An 18,117-nucleotide genomic window follows, 5' to 3' on the forward strand; every position below is an offset into this window, starting at 1 on the left:
AATCCCAATAAAATTATATATTTGTTAAATTTTCTACATAAAACACATCTTCACTAATGAAACTCTAGCCGTTTCAATTGAAAATTTGTCTCTCTTTTGTTCTTCCTATTTCATCTTCTCTTGCAACTTGGTTTCTTTCTCTCTCCATGTCTTTGTTTTCTCTTGCAACTTGATTCCTTCTTTCATCTATATCTTATTTCATATTTTGTCTCTTGATTTTTTATTTTTTATTTTGTCATTTTTATTTTGTTTTGAGTTTTTTTTTAAACTGGTTTGATTTCTCAACTCATGGAGAAAATAAAAAATAAGTGAGAAATATTTTATTTTACTTTATGGATTTAATTTTAGTAAAAACACTTCTCTTAGTTAGACTTAGGGTTTATTTTTTAGTTTTTAAAATTTGAAAATACTAAAAACTTGTTTGATAGTCTTAAATTCTTTTTTTGAAAATTATTCTCTATTTAAGAGTTTTAAAAACTAAAAAAAATACTAAAATAAATTTTAGAGGTTTTGATTTATTATTTTTTGTTTTGGAAATTAAAAAGAGAAAAAAATAAGGAAAATTGATACATTTTTCATTACTGAAAAATCGGTAATATTGTTCAAATCTTTTTTCAAAAATTAAAAATAAGATTACCAAGTTCCTGCCATCAGAACTTGGTCAAGGGAAGAAAAAAAAAGCACATGGGCAATGTGAGTCAGCATAAACAAGTCAATGACACACGTGGGGGCTGATGAATGGACGCTGGATTGAATTCAAAATGAATATAACGCGCGCCACCAAGGGAAATGAACTCAGGTCAAATCTTCATCTGAACCGCCGTAGACCACCGTGCCGGAAATTGCTTTTGGCGGCGGTGGTCACCAGAAATCAACATCAAACACACCATTAGAACCGTCTTGGTCTCCTTTCCACTAACCTGCAACCAAATTTCTCAGATTCTAACCCTAACTCCAAAACCGCATAGATCCAAGAACCCTAAAACCCAATTCACTAATTAAACTTCAAACATGAGGAATCAAAGCCCCCGGGATTAGGGATTTGCTCCTTCTCTCCTAATTCTACATCCTCACAATAAAGGCAAGCAATGAATTCAAGCGAACACTAACCTCTATAGTGGAGTATTATCAGCGCCGAAAACGAACGACAAGAAAATACCAGAGACAACTTCAAGGTAAGCTTCTTGAATCTTTCACTTTGAGTTCCTCCAACTTCTTCTTCTTATCCATGCTTTGAGAGTAAATTGGTGAAGAGAGGGCAAGTTCTATTGTGACTTAGCTCAAGCAAATTAAAGCTTCAATGTGAAGCTTCAATGGCTTATGGAGAACGAACTCTGGGTGAGGGATTGAGAGATAGGAGTGAGATAGAAATCAAGATTTTTGAGGGATGGGGAATGATTTTTGATTCCCCTAAAATTATTATGTGAACTCTGTTTATATAGTTGATGATGATTCAGTTAAGTTGTTATTCTGTTATTCCTTCCATTCCAAAATTCTGTTGAGTTGGTTATGAATTTTGTTGGAGTTTTTTTGCTTTATGTTCAAAGTTTTTTAGTTTTTGCTCAGTTGTAGTTTCCTTCCTGATTCCTTGCAATGAACTTGGAATTGTCATTTAAAAATGGTGTCCTATTGTTGAATTTATTAGTCATGAAGGAGTTTCAATTGGAGCTGAAATTTTTTACAAGTTCCAGACTTCAGATAATTGAAGTGCAGCCCTGCTGTGGTCCTGAATGCTATTTATTGAGATAATTGGGTTACTCTGTTATGAGGTGAGTGCAATCATGTTTGCTAAATAAGCTTGTAGTTGGTTCTGTCTTTAAAAAGCTAGCTGCTCCATTAGTACAAGTATTTGTTGATTTGCTTTGATGATTATGAAGTTGTTAGTCCATTTAATTAGTTGACTTGGTTCTGTTAATCTCAGTTGAAATGTTGGCAGTAAAATCAATTACCAACTAGTTAGTTATGTTGGATAGTTAATGAAAGAATAAACATGGGCTAAAATGCTCTAGCAGGACTTGGATGACTATTGGTATGCTAAAGTAATGTGGCACACTAACTATCCAATTTGCATGTCATTATGCAATTGTATTATCATGTGAAGGTTATTATAAAGTGTTGAATCTGGTGTGTAGCTGCAGAATTATAGGTGTCATGATTCTGCTTGGTATGCTAGGCCTGAGTTTGTGGTTTATGTTGCATTGCATCCCTGTTTTCAATGTCAAGCTGCTTGTTGATGCATTGCTTTAACTGAATTTGTTTTATACTACTGCGTTGCTAATGAATGGACTTGTTGGTATGTGCTGCTACTAGGCATGTTTCTGTTTGCTAAGGCTGCAATGAATGTGTGTCCCATGGCTGTTTGGAAATGTAGCATGATATTAATACATGATCTTGCTGTATGCATTATCATATCATGTTGATATTGAATATGTTATATACATGCTTGATGTTGGAATGGCTAGCATGTTATGGTTTTGTTTTGTAGGATGAGAAAACCAAAATGTCTTTATTCTTGAAGTAAACATAAGCACATGGCAAAATTCCAAGGATATGTGGAAGAGAAGTGGATCATGGAAGAGCGAAATAAGGACTAGGGTTTAGAATGTAAAATAGTGGTCATTTGACTTTGGTCAACTGCTTGACCAAAGTCAACACTTGGTCATAGTTTCCAAATTTTGGCATTTTCCCATGTAATGAACATTGTAATGGATTGAATGAATGTAATTTGTTTTGTTTGAATGAAATTGAATTGGTTTTAAAATGAATCTTGTACTTGACTTTGAATTGAAGTGAACTAAGTGATCATGACTTGTAATTTGAATGGAACATAATTTGTAACGGAATCACTTGTCACGAAGGGACTTGAACATGTATGAAATGAACTAGCTTGAAATTGAGGGAATGATTTGAATAAAATCAAACCAAAGATCCACAAATGAAACCTGAAAGAATGACAAGACCAAAAAGGTACAATGAACTAAGGCCTAGGCAGGAACCTGTAGCGGTAAATTCATGACCATTAAGTTATGGATAAACTTAACGTCAATTAAACCAGAGCCACCACCATGCTTTTATTGTTTCCAAGGGAAAAGTACGAACAAAACCCAAAGATAAGAAGTTTTCAAATCAAAACTAATAAAATGCCAGAGATTACAGGTAAGGGGGTTGGTTACACAGAGGGAAGGTGTTAGCACCCAAAGTATCATAGGTACTCCTAGGAAGCCCTTTCTTGTGTGCATATGTGTTTTTGGATAAAAGTGTTTGAGAAAAAAAATAGAGTGTGAGGGTGAGAAAATAATTCATTGATTATAATTTTGTGTTTGACAAGTCCTTCGGACTTATGCCTACGTACCAATATAAAAATGAGGGATCAAAACCCCGTAGTTCGTGATATCAATTTCAAAGTGAATGCATTTGCTTTTAACAAAGAAAATTTAAGTTAAACAAAGGCACAAAAAGACCTAAAAAGGTTTGAATGAGTGTTAGTTCTTTTTGTCTTTTGAAATTTTAAGTCAAGTATACTTAAGTTCATTTACAAGTTTGATTAAGAAAAGAGTTTTTAAAATGCAATGGCATAATGCCAAAGTTTCTAATTTGCAATATTGTCTAAGTTTAGAAATCACAAGCAAAGAAGATTTTAAAAGGAGGGAGAGATATGAAATTAAAGAAGTGGGGAGGAGATGAAGAGACTAAGCCTAAGCAAAAATTTAAAAGTTAAGAGTTGAAAAGATCTGACTAATGGGTTGCAATCCAATAGACAAGAATGTCATATAGAAACCAAAATTTCCCTTGGACATTAGAATCAAGCAATATCAATACACCAATAGCAAGATGAAGAGTAATGCATCAAATAAAGGTAGCCACATCCAAGCTTAGCAACTCCATGATCTTCTTCATAATCTCTCATGTATAAGATGAAATCAGGGATATGCTTTAGGCACAAGTTCAAAGTAACAACTTCAATAAAACCATGTAGCAGATCAACTCAAATGGGATCACAATACTTGCATCAGATGAAGTTCACTTCACAAGCGCTTGGTTTCATGAAAGTTGGCATTGACCAAGTCCTTTTTGCATAAGGAGTGTTGCCTAATTCTAAGCCCAATGTCTCAGATCAAAATCCAACAATCCACACAAATGTCTTTTAAGATTTTTTGTTGTTGTTATGTACATTAAGGTCAAAGACCACAAACACAAACAAGTATATACAATCACAAAATAGTCATAAGATAAGGCTCAAATGAGCAAAGTGAAAATGGAATTAAAGTAAACAAGTTAAATGGTATGAATAATGGCAAATGAATAAAGACTTAAAATTAAAGTGCATAAAAGTAAATGACTTGAAATTAAATGTTAATTGTTAGTTGATTAGAAGTTAGTATTGCTTTTGCTTTTGTTGTTTAAGTCATTCTTTGGAGAACACTCAACCCACTATTCACAAGCATGGATCCTTGAACCAAGACATCTTCCAAAGGAAGGAAAAAAGGCCAAGTTTCCACACAATACCATGAAAGAGGGGAGACTTACAATCCCACTTACTAGAATGCTATGCCTTTTTGTGTCAAAATTTAGCGCTATGTTAAGCAGCCGTTGTAGATGTTTAATTGGCTGCATTGTATGGTAAAACACTAGCTGGATTCTAATGTCTTGACTGATGTCATGACATGCTGTGGAGATGTTTGTTTGACTGCATTGTATGTTAGAATATCTAGCTGTACTCTGATGTCTTGGCTGATGTCATGACATACTTGAGTAGTATACTGCAGGTTTAGCTAATACAAGATTTATTGAATGTCAAACTAGATGTTATAACATTCATCCCTATCAGCAGATACTGAGGAATAGAACAGTTGGTGTTCTGCTATAACTCAGTATTTATTTTCAGTCTGTTTATCAAGGAAATAACAGACTTGGCATAAGGCCTACTGTCTGAATGTCAAACTGGATGTTATGACATTCATCATTGACAGCATATACTGAACAATATGCAGATTGGTTTTCTCCTACATTTCAGCATGCAGCTCAGTCTACTTATCAAGAGGATAACATACCTGATGTAAGGCTCTATGTGTAAATGTCAAATTGGATGTTTTGACATTTATTAATGTACGCTGATACTGAAGTATGGACAGATTGATTCTGTATAGTAGAGCAAATTTGTACAGTCTGTTTTCAGGAAAAACAGACTTAGCATATGGTCTATGTTTTGGACGTCAAACTGAATGTTGTGACATTCATTCCTGACAGCGTATGCTAAATTGTAGGTTGTTTAGTTTTTCTGTTTTAGTATTTTTTTTCAGGCTATTCTTCAGGGATTCAACAGCTGAGCGAAAATCCAGGAAACCAACAACTAAGCTACAATTAATGAACCTAACAAATAGCCTATTTGTTAGTAACCTAGATGTGGAATTTAGGGGAACTCGCATGACCTTAAATTCAGGAAAATACAAGTACAAGGCCCAAGTGCTGCAATATAAAAGGATGGCAATCCTTCATTCAGAACCGGGGGTTTTTAGGCGTGAAGATTTTATTTGTCCAATATACTTCACTGCTGTATTTTTGTGAGTCTTGTATTAGACGTTATTTGTAAGCCAAGCTATTATGACTGAGATGATTGCATTGGTATAAGGTGTTCATTGAGTTGTAAGTGTTGTGTCACTCTAAGCTTTTAAGCGTGAGTGCTGTGTATCTTGATTAAAGTTGTTAAGCACAATCAAGAGTTGTTTGAAGTGTGACTTCACAATTGTCTTTAATCTTAATTAAAGGTTGTAATCACTGAGGTGATTGAGGGGGAGTGAGTAGGAACTCTGATCTTAGTGTAAGATTGAAATTGCATTGGGTAGGTATTAAGTGATAGGGTTAAACAGTTGGTTTAAGGTCTGAATTAATACTACTAATAATGGATTTCCTCCCTGACTTGGTAGCCCCCAGACGTAGGTCATGTTGGACCGAACTGGGTAAACAATTACTTGTGTTATTTACTGCACTTACTTTTAAGTTCTGCATAATTCTTGTCTGCGCAGAATTGGATGTCATAACAACCCGTGTGACATCGAAAGTCTGATAACTAGAATTTCAATTGGCATCAGAGCAGGCACCCTGCCTGTTAATTTCTGGGTGAGATCTAGGGAAGTTACTTTCTAGTACCATGGACAAGGATATAGGACACTCAAATAGACCACCCATGCTGAATGGTTCTAACTATGATGACTGGAAGCCTCGTATGATAGCCTTCTTAAGGTCTCTAGATAGCAAAGTCTGGAGAGCTGTCAACAAAGGATGGGAACATCCAACGAAGACAGGTGAAGATGGAGTCAGTGTGCAAATTCCTGAAGAAGAGTGGGACAAGGAGCAAGAGACATTAGCCCTTGGAAATTCTAAGGCCTTGAATGCATTGTTCAATGGAATAAGTAAGAACATCTTCAGACTGGTGCACCACTGTGAGCTAGCCAAGGAAGTTTGGGATACCCTCAAGATAACTCATGAAGGTACCTCCAAGGTGAAGATGTCTAAACTTCAGATGCTGACCACCAAGTTTGAAAATCTGAGGATGAAAGAGGATGAGACTATTCATGACTTCCACATGAATATTCTTGAAATTGCCAACACCTCTGGTGGCTTAGGTGAAAAAATGGCTGAAGAGAAACTTGTAAGAAAGATTCTCAGGTCATTACCTAAGAGATTTGCCATGAAGGTCACTGTTATAGAAGAGGCTCAGGAGATCTGCAGTATGAAGGTGGATGAGCTCATTGGTTCTCTCCAAACCTTTGAAATGGGCTTATGTGAGGATGCTGAAAAGAAGAACAAAAGCATAACTTTTGTATCAAATACTGAAGAGAATTCAGAAGAAGGAAAGATTGGAGAAAATGAAAGCATTTCAGAAGCCATAACCATGCTTGGAAGACAGTTCAACAAGTTCATAAAGAAGGTTGATCAACAGGGTAGACCTAATGTCAAGAACTCTTCATATGACATCAGTAGAAAGTCAAAATATGAAGAAAAGGTCACTCAAGGCAAGGGAATCCAGTGTCATGGATGTGAAGGGTATGGTCATATTAAAGCTGAATGCCCTACCTTTCTCAAGATGCAAAAGAAAGGGCTATCTGTCACCTAGTCAGAAGGAGACTCTGAGAGTGAATCTGAAGGAGAATCTGCCAAACATGTCACTGCTCTGACCAGTGTCTGTGCCTCAGATGATGACTCAAGCGGAGATGAGCTTACCTTTGATGAACTTGCTGCTTCATATAAAGAACTATGTGTTAAAAGTGCAGAAGTGTGTATCCAAGTAGAAAAGCAGAAGAAACTCATCAAAGAGCTGGAAGCTGAGAAACAGAAGCAGCTGAAAGTCATAGATGGTCTGAATGGTGAGATATCGCTGCTGACATCTAAGCTAGAACAAATGAATAAATCCATCAGAATGTTGAATAAAGGAACTGACACCTTGGAAGAGATTCTAAAGGTGGGACAGAAGTCAGGAACCATGTCTGGTTTAGGCTTTGCTAAGAAATCTTCAACTGAACTCAAAAGATCAAAGGCTGAAGTTCAGAAATTCAAGCAGAAGTCACAACCGATGTCTCAACATCAGGGAACCAGAATGAGTAATCATCAGAAGAAGAAATTTCAGAGATGGAGATGTCATTACTGTGGTAGATTTGGTCACATAAAACCCTTCTGCTACAGGCTGCATGGTTATCCTAACCAGGCCACTCAAGTCAGACCTAAGCAGAAAGCTTCTAAACATAATGCCCCCATTAAGAAACAAAAATGGGCTGCGAATCAGACACCTCAAGTCAGACCTAAGCAGCAAGCATCTAAGCTTAATCTCCCCAGTGAGAATCAACAATGTGTTGCTAAACTAGCTCACACATCTTTAAGGGCATCTACCAGACAAGACTGGTACTTTGATAGTGGTTGCTCAAGACATATGACTGGGATGAGAAACCTATTGGTGGATCTAAAACCCCATGCCACCAGGTATGTGACATTTGGTGATGGAGCTAAATGAGAAGTCAAGGGTGTTGGTAAGCTGGATTGTCTTGAAGTTCCAAAACTGAGTAATGTGCTGTTAGTAAAAGGACTAACTGCTAATCTCATCAGCATAAGCCAACTATGTGACCAAGGATTCAATGTGAAATTCACTAGGGGAGGATGTGTGGTGTTGAATGGTTGCAATCAGGAAGTGATGAGAGGAGCCAGATCCAAAGATAACTGTTATCTATGGGAATCTAAAGACTCACTCTACTCCTCCAAGTGCCTCTTAGTCAAGGGAGAGCAGGAAGTGAAGCTGGGACATGGAAGACTTGGACAACTTCATTTAAAAGGAATGAAGAAGATCATATCCAAGGGAGCAATTAGAGGAATCCCAAATCTGCCTATGGATAAAAGAACAGACTGTGGAAAACGTCTGATTGAAAGCTGTGAGGCATTGTCACCTATTGGTCATCATACAAACGGTGCAGTGGCAAGGGATAAACAGATGTGTGTATCATTGTCCTCTGCAGAAGCTAAGTACCTAGCTTCTGGTAGCAGGTGTTCATCACTGGTATGGATGAACCTGATGCAGACTGAGTACAATGTCACTCAGAATGTCATGACATTGGATGCTACTCAGTTTGACAAAGTTAGGGGCAAAGAGGGAATGTGCGCTTCTGAGAAATTATAGCAACTAATGATGTCAGTTAGTTACTGTTTAGTAAGTCAACTTATTAAACAATTAATAATGCACTCTGAGTGGTCAACAAATAATAGACATTACTCGTGCAACAAGCGTTTCCTATTCCATCGCTTCAAATTTTAGTCTTACAAATCTTCTCCCAAAGAAACTGTTCAACTCTCCCCTGAGATAGTAATCATGTCGCACCAATCCGACTTAACCTCCTACACGACCCTGTCCGGTTCCCCCAGCACTGAGTCTTGCAACCCTAACCGGGAGGATTCTGCTGCCAACGCTGCAAATTCTTCTCATGCAAGAAGACCGAAAGAAACGGTCTCCGGATTCTCCTCAGCAATCGCTCTTGAAGAACCAACCAGGGAAGGCTCGAGGTATGTGCATAATGCCATTGCAACTATTGTCACTAAGATACTATCTGGTAATCAGAATGTTCCTGGGGTTTCCGTTCCCTTGAACACTATCATACCTGATAATGTTGCATGTCAAGAAAACGCAGTCGTCTTAAGAAAGAATGTTTCTGACGATGCTGAGCAACTTGATGCTCATGAGGGTTCAAAGATTGAAAAACCCTTAGACAATGTGAGAGGTGAGAAGGTCGGTGTCACTCAAGATGTCAGTGACAACCCTAAGGTTGACACAGTGAATCTGGAAGAGTTCTCTGATAATGAACTGTTGACCTCAGTTGTCCCTAGCATAGCAAAAAGGGTTAGGACTAGGAGGGAGAAAAAGACTGTGGTGCAAAGGTCCCCAAATAGGGAGGTTGATGTGACAACTTCTCCCAATCAAAAGGTGACAGAGAGTTCCCTCAAAAGGAAAGGACATGGACCTGCAAAATCTTGGAGCAAAGAGGTACCCAAGAAAATGAAGACCAAGGCTGTTGTGGTGGAGTCTGATTCAGATGTCCCATGTGATGTCACAACATCTCTGTCTAAGAAGAAGCCAACCACTAGCAAGCTAGCTGCTAGTGTTCCAGAGGTACCTATTGACAATGTGTCATTCCATTTTGCCTCTAGTGTGAACAGGTGGAAGTATGTCTATCACAAGAGGCTGGCCTTGGAGAGGGAACTGGCTCAGAATTCCCTGGAGTGTAAGGAGATTGTGGACCTTATTAAAGAGGCAGTGCTAATGAGAACTATGACTCAACTCCCAAAGTGCTATGAGACTTCGGTGAAGGAGTTCATTGTCAATGTGTCTGAGGAATGTGCAGATGGGAAGTCCAGAGAATTCAGAAAGGTCTATGTGCGAGGCAAGTGTGTGACCTTCTCTCCCTCAGTAATCAATCTGTATTTAGGAAGAGCTGATGTAGTGCAACCAGAGCTTGAAGTGACTGACAACAGAATCTGTCAAGTCATCACTGCAAATCAAGTCCGGAAGTGGCCTCTTAAAGGTAAGCTGGTGGCCAGCCAACTCAGTGTGAAGTATGCTATGCTACACAAAGTTGGAGCTGCCAACTGGGTGCCCACAAATCACAAGTCAACTGTGTCTGTGATGCTTGGAAAGTTCATCTATGCTGTTGGAACCAAGGCAAAGTTTGACTATGGAACCTACATCTTTGATCAGACCATGAAACATGTTGGGAGTTTCAGTGTGAAGGGACCTATAGCCTTTCCTTCTCTCATATGTGGCATTGTGCTGAATCAATTCCCAAACATCTTGACAGACAATGACTTTGTGAAAAGAAGAGAGAGTCCGTTGGCCTTCAATTACAAATTGTTCTTGGGTAAGCATGTCCCTGACATTGTCATGACAACTTGAGAAACATCCAGTGTTGGCAACCAACCAGATAAAGCTGTTGTTATTGCCGTACTCAGAGAGACTTGCAAAGAGCTGGAGGCTAGGAAGGTCACTTTGGAAAAGCTGATTATCCAATTGGAGAGGTCTGATGATGGTGTGCTTGGTGAAGCTGTTGAGGTTACAGATGGAGCTGCAAGGCAAAGTTCAGAGGGTGAGGAGGAGGACAGTTTTGATGATGACACTAATGATGAGGCTGACTCTAAGTCAGATGAATAATCATTTTCTGTAATTCTGTCATTTATGTGTGTAATTCTGTTTATGTTATGTTGGTCTGTAATTTAAAGTGTTGCTTTGGCAACATTTTTGACAAAAAGAGGGAGTAACACCTGTGATGCCCCAGGACAACAGATTGTTTTGTTAAACAGATATTCAAGACAAATATTCAAGATCCTCTAATCCAGAGGTTGTGCTGCAGCTGATGTTACACTTCCATGAGTGTGGGTGTGTTTATGTGTGCTGCAATTAGAAGTTTTTATTTAACTTCTGTATGTGTGCTGCTATGTGAAGTTTTATTTAACTTCCATATGTGTGACTATGCTGCTACTCTGAGTGTATTAGCTAGGTTAATTTCCTGCTAGATGTGTGTTTTCCGCTGCTATGGACTCTGTTGTGAGACCAAAGTGTTTTAGCCAAAAATTTGCCAAAGGGGGAGTTTGTAGATGTTTAATTGGCTGCATTGTATGGTAAAACACTAGCTGGATTCTAATGTCTTGACTGATATCATGACATGCTGTGGAGATGTTTGTTTGACTGCATTGTATGTTAGAATATCTAGATGTACTCTGATGTCTTGGCTGATGTCATGACATACTTGAGTAGTATACTGCAGGTTTAACTAATACAGGATTTATTGAATGTCAATCTGGATGTTTTGACATTCATCCCTGTCAGCAGATACTGAGGAATAGAACAATTGGTGTTCTGCTATAACTCAGTATTTATTTTCAGTCTGTTTATCAAGGAAATAACAGACCTGGCATAAGGCCTACTGTCTGAATGTCAAACTGGATGTTATGACATTCATCATTGACAGCATATACTGAACAATAGGCAGATTGGTTTTCTGCTACATTTCAGTATGCAACTCAGTCTGCTTATCAAGAGGATAACAGACCTGATGTAAGGCTCTATGTGTAAATGTCAAATTGGATGTTTTGACATTTATTAATGTACGCTGATACTGAAGTATGGACAGATTGGTTCTGTACAGTACAACAAATTTGTACAGTCTGTTTTCAAGAAAAACAGACTTAGCATATGGTCTATGTTTTGGACGTCAAACTGAATGTTGTGACATTCATTCCTGATAGCGTATGCTAAATTGTAGGTTGTTTAGTTTTTCTGTTTCAGTATTTTTTCTCAGGCTATTCTTCAAGGATTCAACAGCTGAGCGAAAATCCAGGAAACCAACAACTAAGCTACAATTAATGAACCTAACAAATAGCCTATTTGTTAGTAACCTAGATGTGGAATTTAGGGGAACTCACATGACCTTAAATTCAGGAAAATACAAGTACAAGGCCCAAGTGCTGCAATATAAAAGGATGGCAATCCTTCATTCAGAACCGGGGGTTTTTAGGCGTGAAGATTTTATTTGTCCAATATACTTCACTGCTGTATTTTTGTGAGTCTTGTATTAGACGTTATTTGTAAGCCAAGCTATTATGACTGAGATGATTGCATTGGTATAAGGTGTTCATTGAGTTGTAAGTGTTGTGTCACTCTAAGCTTTTAAGCGTGAGTGCTGTGTATCTTGATTAAAGCTGTTAAGCACAATCAAGAGTTGTTTGAAGTGTGACTTCACAATTGTCTTTAATCTTAATTAAAGGTTGTAATCACTGAGGTGATTGAGGGGGAGTGAGTAGGAACTCTGATCTTAGTGTAAGATTGAAATTGCATTGGGTAGGTATTAAGTGATAGGGTTAAACAGTTGGTTTAAGGTCTGAATTAATACTACTAATAGTGGATTTCCTCCCTGACTTGGTAGCCCCCAGACGTAGGTCATGTTGGACCGAACTGGGTAAACAATTACTTGTGTTATTTACTGCACTTACTTTTAAGTTCTGCATAATTCTTGTCTGCGCAGAATTGGATGTCATAACAACCCGTGTGACATCGAAAGTCTGATAACTAGAATTTCAGTCGTAATTGGACTTATGTAGAAGCCACAACTATTTGAGGCCGGGCAATAGAAATTTTAGTGCTAATGCATGTTAGAGCTATGGTATTATGAACCATACTCCTAAAACATACCACACTTAAAGAAAATGCAAAAGGGGTGAACCTAATCTCATCCATACTTATGTTGATCATATATGAGGGGATGGACCTATCTCAATCAAGTTCATGTTGGTTCATCTGACACAAGGTCATTGATGAATCAACTAGAAAATGATTCATGAGAAGTCATCGGCCAAGAAATGATTGGAGAAGAAATAAGATGAAGAGGGAGAGATGAAATGAAAGGATCCCAAATTGGTCAAGGGATGAACCTTACTTGATCAATACCGTTCATTCATCTTGAGGGATGGAGTTTAAACTTCATCAACCCCCTAAATCCAATGGTATTGACCAAATAAAAGTCCAATTCAACCAAGACCAAGGCTAAACAGAAGTAAGGTAAACACAAAGTCAATACAATAGCTCAACAAAGCATTAAATCAATTAAATCATTTTTAAAGCATTTTAGAATAAAGAAAATAAAATTTTAAAGGTAAAAAACCTAAGACCCCTTCAAAACACCAAAGAAATGGCTAAACGATTTATCATAGGTCAAGCAATGTCAAAGGACCATTGACTAATTTTTTTTGGCATTTTTGAAAAAATTAGAAGTATTTAAAAATCAATCAAAATAAGTCAAATATCACAAAATTCAACAAAAATATCAAACTCAACCCAAAAATTAATTTTAAATCAAAAATGGGAAAATGAGATTATTTGTGAATTTTTAGTGTTGGTCCCATAATTTTTGGATTAAATTGAAATTATAATGAATTTTGGAAGAAAATGCTAATTAAAAATCATTTTAGAAAATTAAGTAAATAAGAAAAAACAAGGGTCATTAGATCTCTCTCATTAATTGAGGTGACAGATCTGATGGCCACACGCGCGCATTCCATCAACGCTTCAGTCAACGTGTGTACACACACGATAATCAAAACCAAAGGACCTGATTAAAACATGGAAACAAGATTTGAGGGTGAGGGATGAGACAATAAATCACCAGAGCCCTCAAATCACCAAAGAAATGGCCAAGCGATTTATCATAGGTCAAGCAATGTCAAAGGACCATTGACTAATTTTTTTTGGCATTTTTGAAAAATTAGAAGTATTTAAAAATCAATCAAAATAAGTCAAATATCACAAAATTCAACAAAAATATCAAACTCAACCCAAAAATTAATTTTAAATCAAAAATGGGAAAATGAGATTATTTGTGAATTTTTAGTGTTGGTCCCATAATTTTTGGATTAAATTGAAATTATAATGAATTTTGGAAGAAAATGCTAATTAAAAATCATTTTAGAAAATTAAGTAAATAAGAAAAAACAAGGGCCATTAGATCTCTCTCATTAATTGAGGTGACAGATCTGATGGCCACACGCGCGCATTCCACCAACGCTTCAGTCAACGTGTGTACACGCACGATAATCAAAACCAAAGGACCTGATTAAAACATGGAAACAAGATTTGAGGGTGAGGGATGAGACAATAAACTTCGGCCATCTTCTCCGGCGAGCCGCGTCGAACAGGTCAGACCAAAAAGCTTTCAAAAATGGACGAATCATATACCAATTTAAAGAGAAAATGCAAGGAACACGAATATGACCTCCAATTCTTCCATCTCTCACTCTATAATCAGAAAAATGGAGATGAAATTTGAGGTGTCAAAACTGAGTTTCTTCGATTCAACCTCAAAACAACTCAGGAACATTGCCTATATTGGTAGGACTTCAGCCATCATAAAAATGAGTCAAGATCTTGAGAGATGAGGGAGAATCGAAGAGGATAAGTTTGAGAAAAATCACCTTCTGTCAGATGCTTTAGAGCTCAATTCTTGATGCAATTCCACTTGATTTCTCTTCCTCTTGCTTGTAGGAGTCCAATCGAATCAACATGGCAATGAATCCTTGGACTTCTTATTCACAAACAAAATTTGAACAAGAGCTCGATTTCAAAGAAATGTTCAAGGAATTTTGTAGAGTGAGGCTATGAGGTTGATTGGAAAAGCTTGGGCAAGGGTCCTCCTCCATTCTGAGGCAATGGCAATGTATTTATAGGCACATGATTTGATTTCCATACCATTCAAAGTTTGAATCAAAAATAGTAATTTAATGGTGCATGGATGCATGGGCATGTGCTTAGGCCCAATGAATGATTTCAATCCACTCCAATTCATGCCAAATGATTGCTGAAGTCATCACATGGAGCCATGCAAAGTTGTATATCAATTGGAGTTCAAAAGTTGCTAAATTAAGCCATGAAAAGAACCTATGCGCAAGTCCTCCAATTCTCATCCAAATAAAGTGATCTTAGGATCTTTGGAAAGTTACCATCATGGGGAACAACTTTTATGTTGGGACTTTTTCCAATTGAAGCTTGGAACATGGAGAAAGTTGGCCTTTAAGTTGGAAGAATTAAACATACTTAGAAATTTTCTAAGTTATAAGTCAAATGACCCCTCTTTCCACCTTGAATAACTTTTGATGTGAGCTTCAAATAACTTTGGTTCCTTCTTCAAAGTTGTTTCTATTTCAATTATATTCAATTTGATCATAATTTTTACTCCATTTGGAGCTTTCATGATGGAGTTATGGATTTTAGAAGTTGAGGAAAATTGCTTGTTCAATGAAAAGGACCAAAATGGACCTATAATGTTTCCTTATGGTACATGACCTTGAAAGTAGAATTTCATCTTTATAAAAGAAGGAAAGTTGAAGAAGACATATTGAATTTGATCATGAAATTTGAATCATCTTCATATCATAAAAATTGAGAAAGTTATGGTTCTTCGAAGTTGACCTTCTATTTAGGGCACAAACAAAATGACCTATAATCTTTCACCATAAAAAATGACTTTCAAAGAAAACTTAGCTATTGATGTAAACATTAAAGTTGTTTGGAATGTCATAAAGAGTAAATTTGATCTTGTAACTATTTTCATATGACAAAAAATGTAGGAGATAGGGTCTAGGAAACCCTAGATTTGACCAGTTGACTTTTCTGGTCAACTTCCTTGAATCAACTTGCACACTTGAAGTTCCTTTGCTCTTAGAGGATCATGGAGGTTCATATATGCTTATGATGATGTAAAATGAAGTATCCCATGATATATTTGACCAATTGTTGAAGATACTTGCTGAGGAAGGTACACAAGATACCCAAATGAATTAGGGCTTCCTTGACAAACAAGCTTCAAAGTCTTAATGAACTCTTGATCAAAATGACAAATAAAGAACACGGGGACCCATATATGATGATTAGAACCAAAGTGTACCTTTTCTAACTTGATCTATTGCATTGGGGCTCTCAAACCCTAGGTGTGAGCTTGGTGAGGCACATGTGGACACACACACACTACCTACAAAAGAAACAAAGCTACAATAGACATATTTTTGTATTTTGGTTAGTAAATAAAGAAAATAAAGTGTGATACAATCAAATATACTTGGTGATCTCTCCCAATGCAAACCCAATGAATGATAGGTGAGGAGGACACCAAGGTGTGACCCAATGCCAATGCAAAGCTATGAGATGGCATGAGGGATCCTAGGGGTCAAAATTGGGATGTGACAGCTGCCCCTATTTAAGGTCATTCTATCCAGAGATGTGAAAGTTAAAAAATTCATATCAGCGCGGTAGAATGGACTTAAATATTAACAACAAGAAACAAATTTTGGTCCCTAAGAGACCTCATGATGCATAGGATATGAATGCAAAAATAATCTTTATGGAGGATATATTGCCACAAAGGAAAAGAACCTGTGAGAGACTGAAAGTCCATAGGAGCACAATTCATTCCATAAGGAAAACTCACGGAGGGGACATAGACTCTAGGGATAAAAGCTATGCATAGGCTAGGCTACGACATAAAAACTGTTGGAAACATAAGGGAATTTCCATGAAAATAAATCAATGGAAAGACACGGACTGGGGAAAAATAATTTGCATGTATCGGGATACAACCAACATAGCAAGAAACATCCACTGGGGAAGGGAGTAAATCAGAATGATGCTGAAATACCCAAATGTTCCAAGGAAGTTCGATTTCACAAGGAAATACGAATCTAGACTCAACTGGGGAAGAAAAACTTCAACGCAGGAGTAAAAGAGATATATCATATACTACCTGTTACTAGGTAGGAAGAGGGACATCCGTTACCGGTTACTGGGTAAACATATCAAGGATGACTCACTGAGAAAAATGAGGAATATCTATTACTGGTTACTGGGTAAGAATAACCTACTTGGGAAAAGAAAAAGTAGGATTTACAACTACCAGTTACTGAGTAAAAGACCGAAGGAAGAATATTCGTTACCGGTTATGGTAAACATATCAAGGATAAACTACCGGGAAGAATCACCAACTACCAATTACTGGGCAGCAAAAGTGATCAACCACAAAGAAAGAGTTATACTACCAGTTACTGGGCAATATACTCAAAAGATAGGATTTACAATTACCTGTTACTAGGTAGAAGACCGAACATAGGATTTACATCTACCGGTTGGGTAAAAGACAAAAGGAAGAATATCCGTTATCAGTTATGGTAAACATATCAAGGATAAATCGTCGGGAAAAAGTTCAAGGAGAATTTTTCGTTAACTACCAGTTACTAGGTAGCTAACAAAAAAATGACCAGCTAGAAAAAGGATAAACAATTACCAATTACTGGGTAATTGAGAAATGATAAGCTGCTGGCGACAAGATAACCCGCTGGAGAGACGAAAGTAAATTTTCCTGGGAAATCAAAAAAGTAAATTACCTTTTACCGATTACTGGGTAAATTAACACAGGTAAAGTAGTCAACATCAAAAAGGATATTACCGGTTACTGGGTAATAAACTCTTGGAGGATCAAAATATCTATCTGGGTAAAAACCAGAAAGAAACGGTCAAACAAGACTCAACCCAATGAGGATATAGCTCAAGGGCAGTAGTTCCATCTAGATAATGAACTGGGTAGGAAACAAAAATAACAATCATCCACGAGGAAATAACTCAGTGGGGAAGAAGAAAGGATAAATTCTTTCTGCTAAAGGGGCTGAAACTCTACATTGAAGAAGGACAGACACACCAAATCTTCTTGGGGAAATGATATCACCAAAGCAGGGGCTCATAAGAATCAGGTCAATGTGTAAAATGCACAATAAAATATCTGATGTTATGCTTATGCATGTATATGCATGAGTATGTATATGATTATGCTGATAAACGAGCACAAATGGTACAAACATTAGGATCCAATCATCACAACTAGATACTAGGCTAATCTCAACAAGATAGGACACCAACTGGAGAACCTGCTAGGGATGAAAATAAATCATTAAGGATATAATTCCTATCTTCAAATATTCAATTCCATAGGGGTAGCACACAAACATGTACTCAAGGAAGTCTGGGGATATAACAATCCAAATTCAATGTTCAAT

At 37.2% G+C, this 18,117-nt stretch overlaps 1 long non-coding RNA gene across 1 annotated transcript; it reads left to right on the top strand.

Moving 5' to 3' along the window:
- Positions 1-660: 660 nt before the first annotated feature.
- Positions 661-2,765, top strand: LOC127097688 (uncharacterized). The gene is made up of 3 exons (XR_007793136.1): positions 661-1,175; positions 1,646-1,769; positions 2,486-2,765. It is a non-coding gene; the product is annotated as an uncharacterized LOC127097688 (long non-coding RNA).
- Positions 2,766-18,117: the final 15,352 nt, after the last annotated feature.

Source organism: Lathyrus oleraceus, chromosome 6 (assembly GCF_024323335.1).
Source record: "Lathyrus oleraceus cultivar Zhongwan6 chromosome 6, CAAS_Psat_ZW6_1.0, whole genome shotgun sequence".
Classification (NCBI taxonomy): Eukaryota; Viridiplantae; Streptophyta; class Magnoliopsida; order Fabales; family Fabaceae; genus Lathyrus; species Lathyrus oleraceus.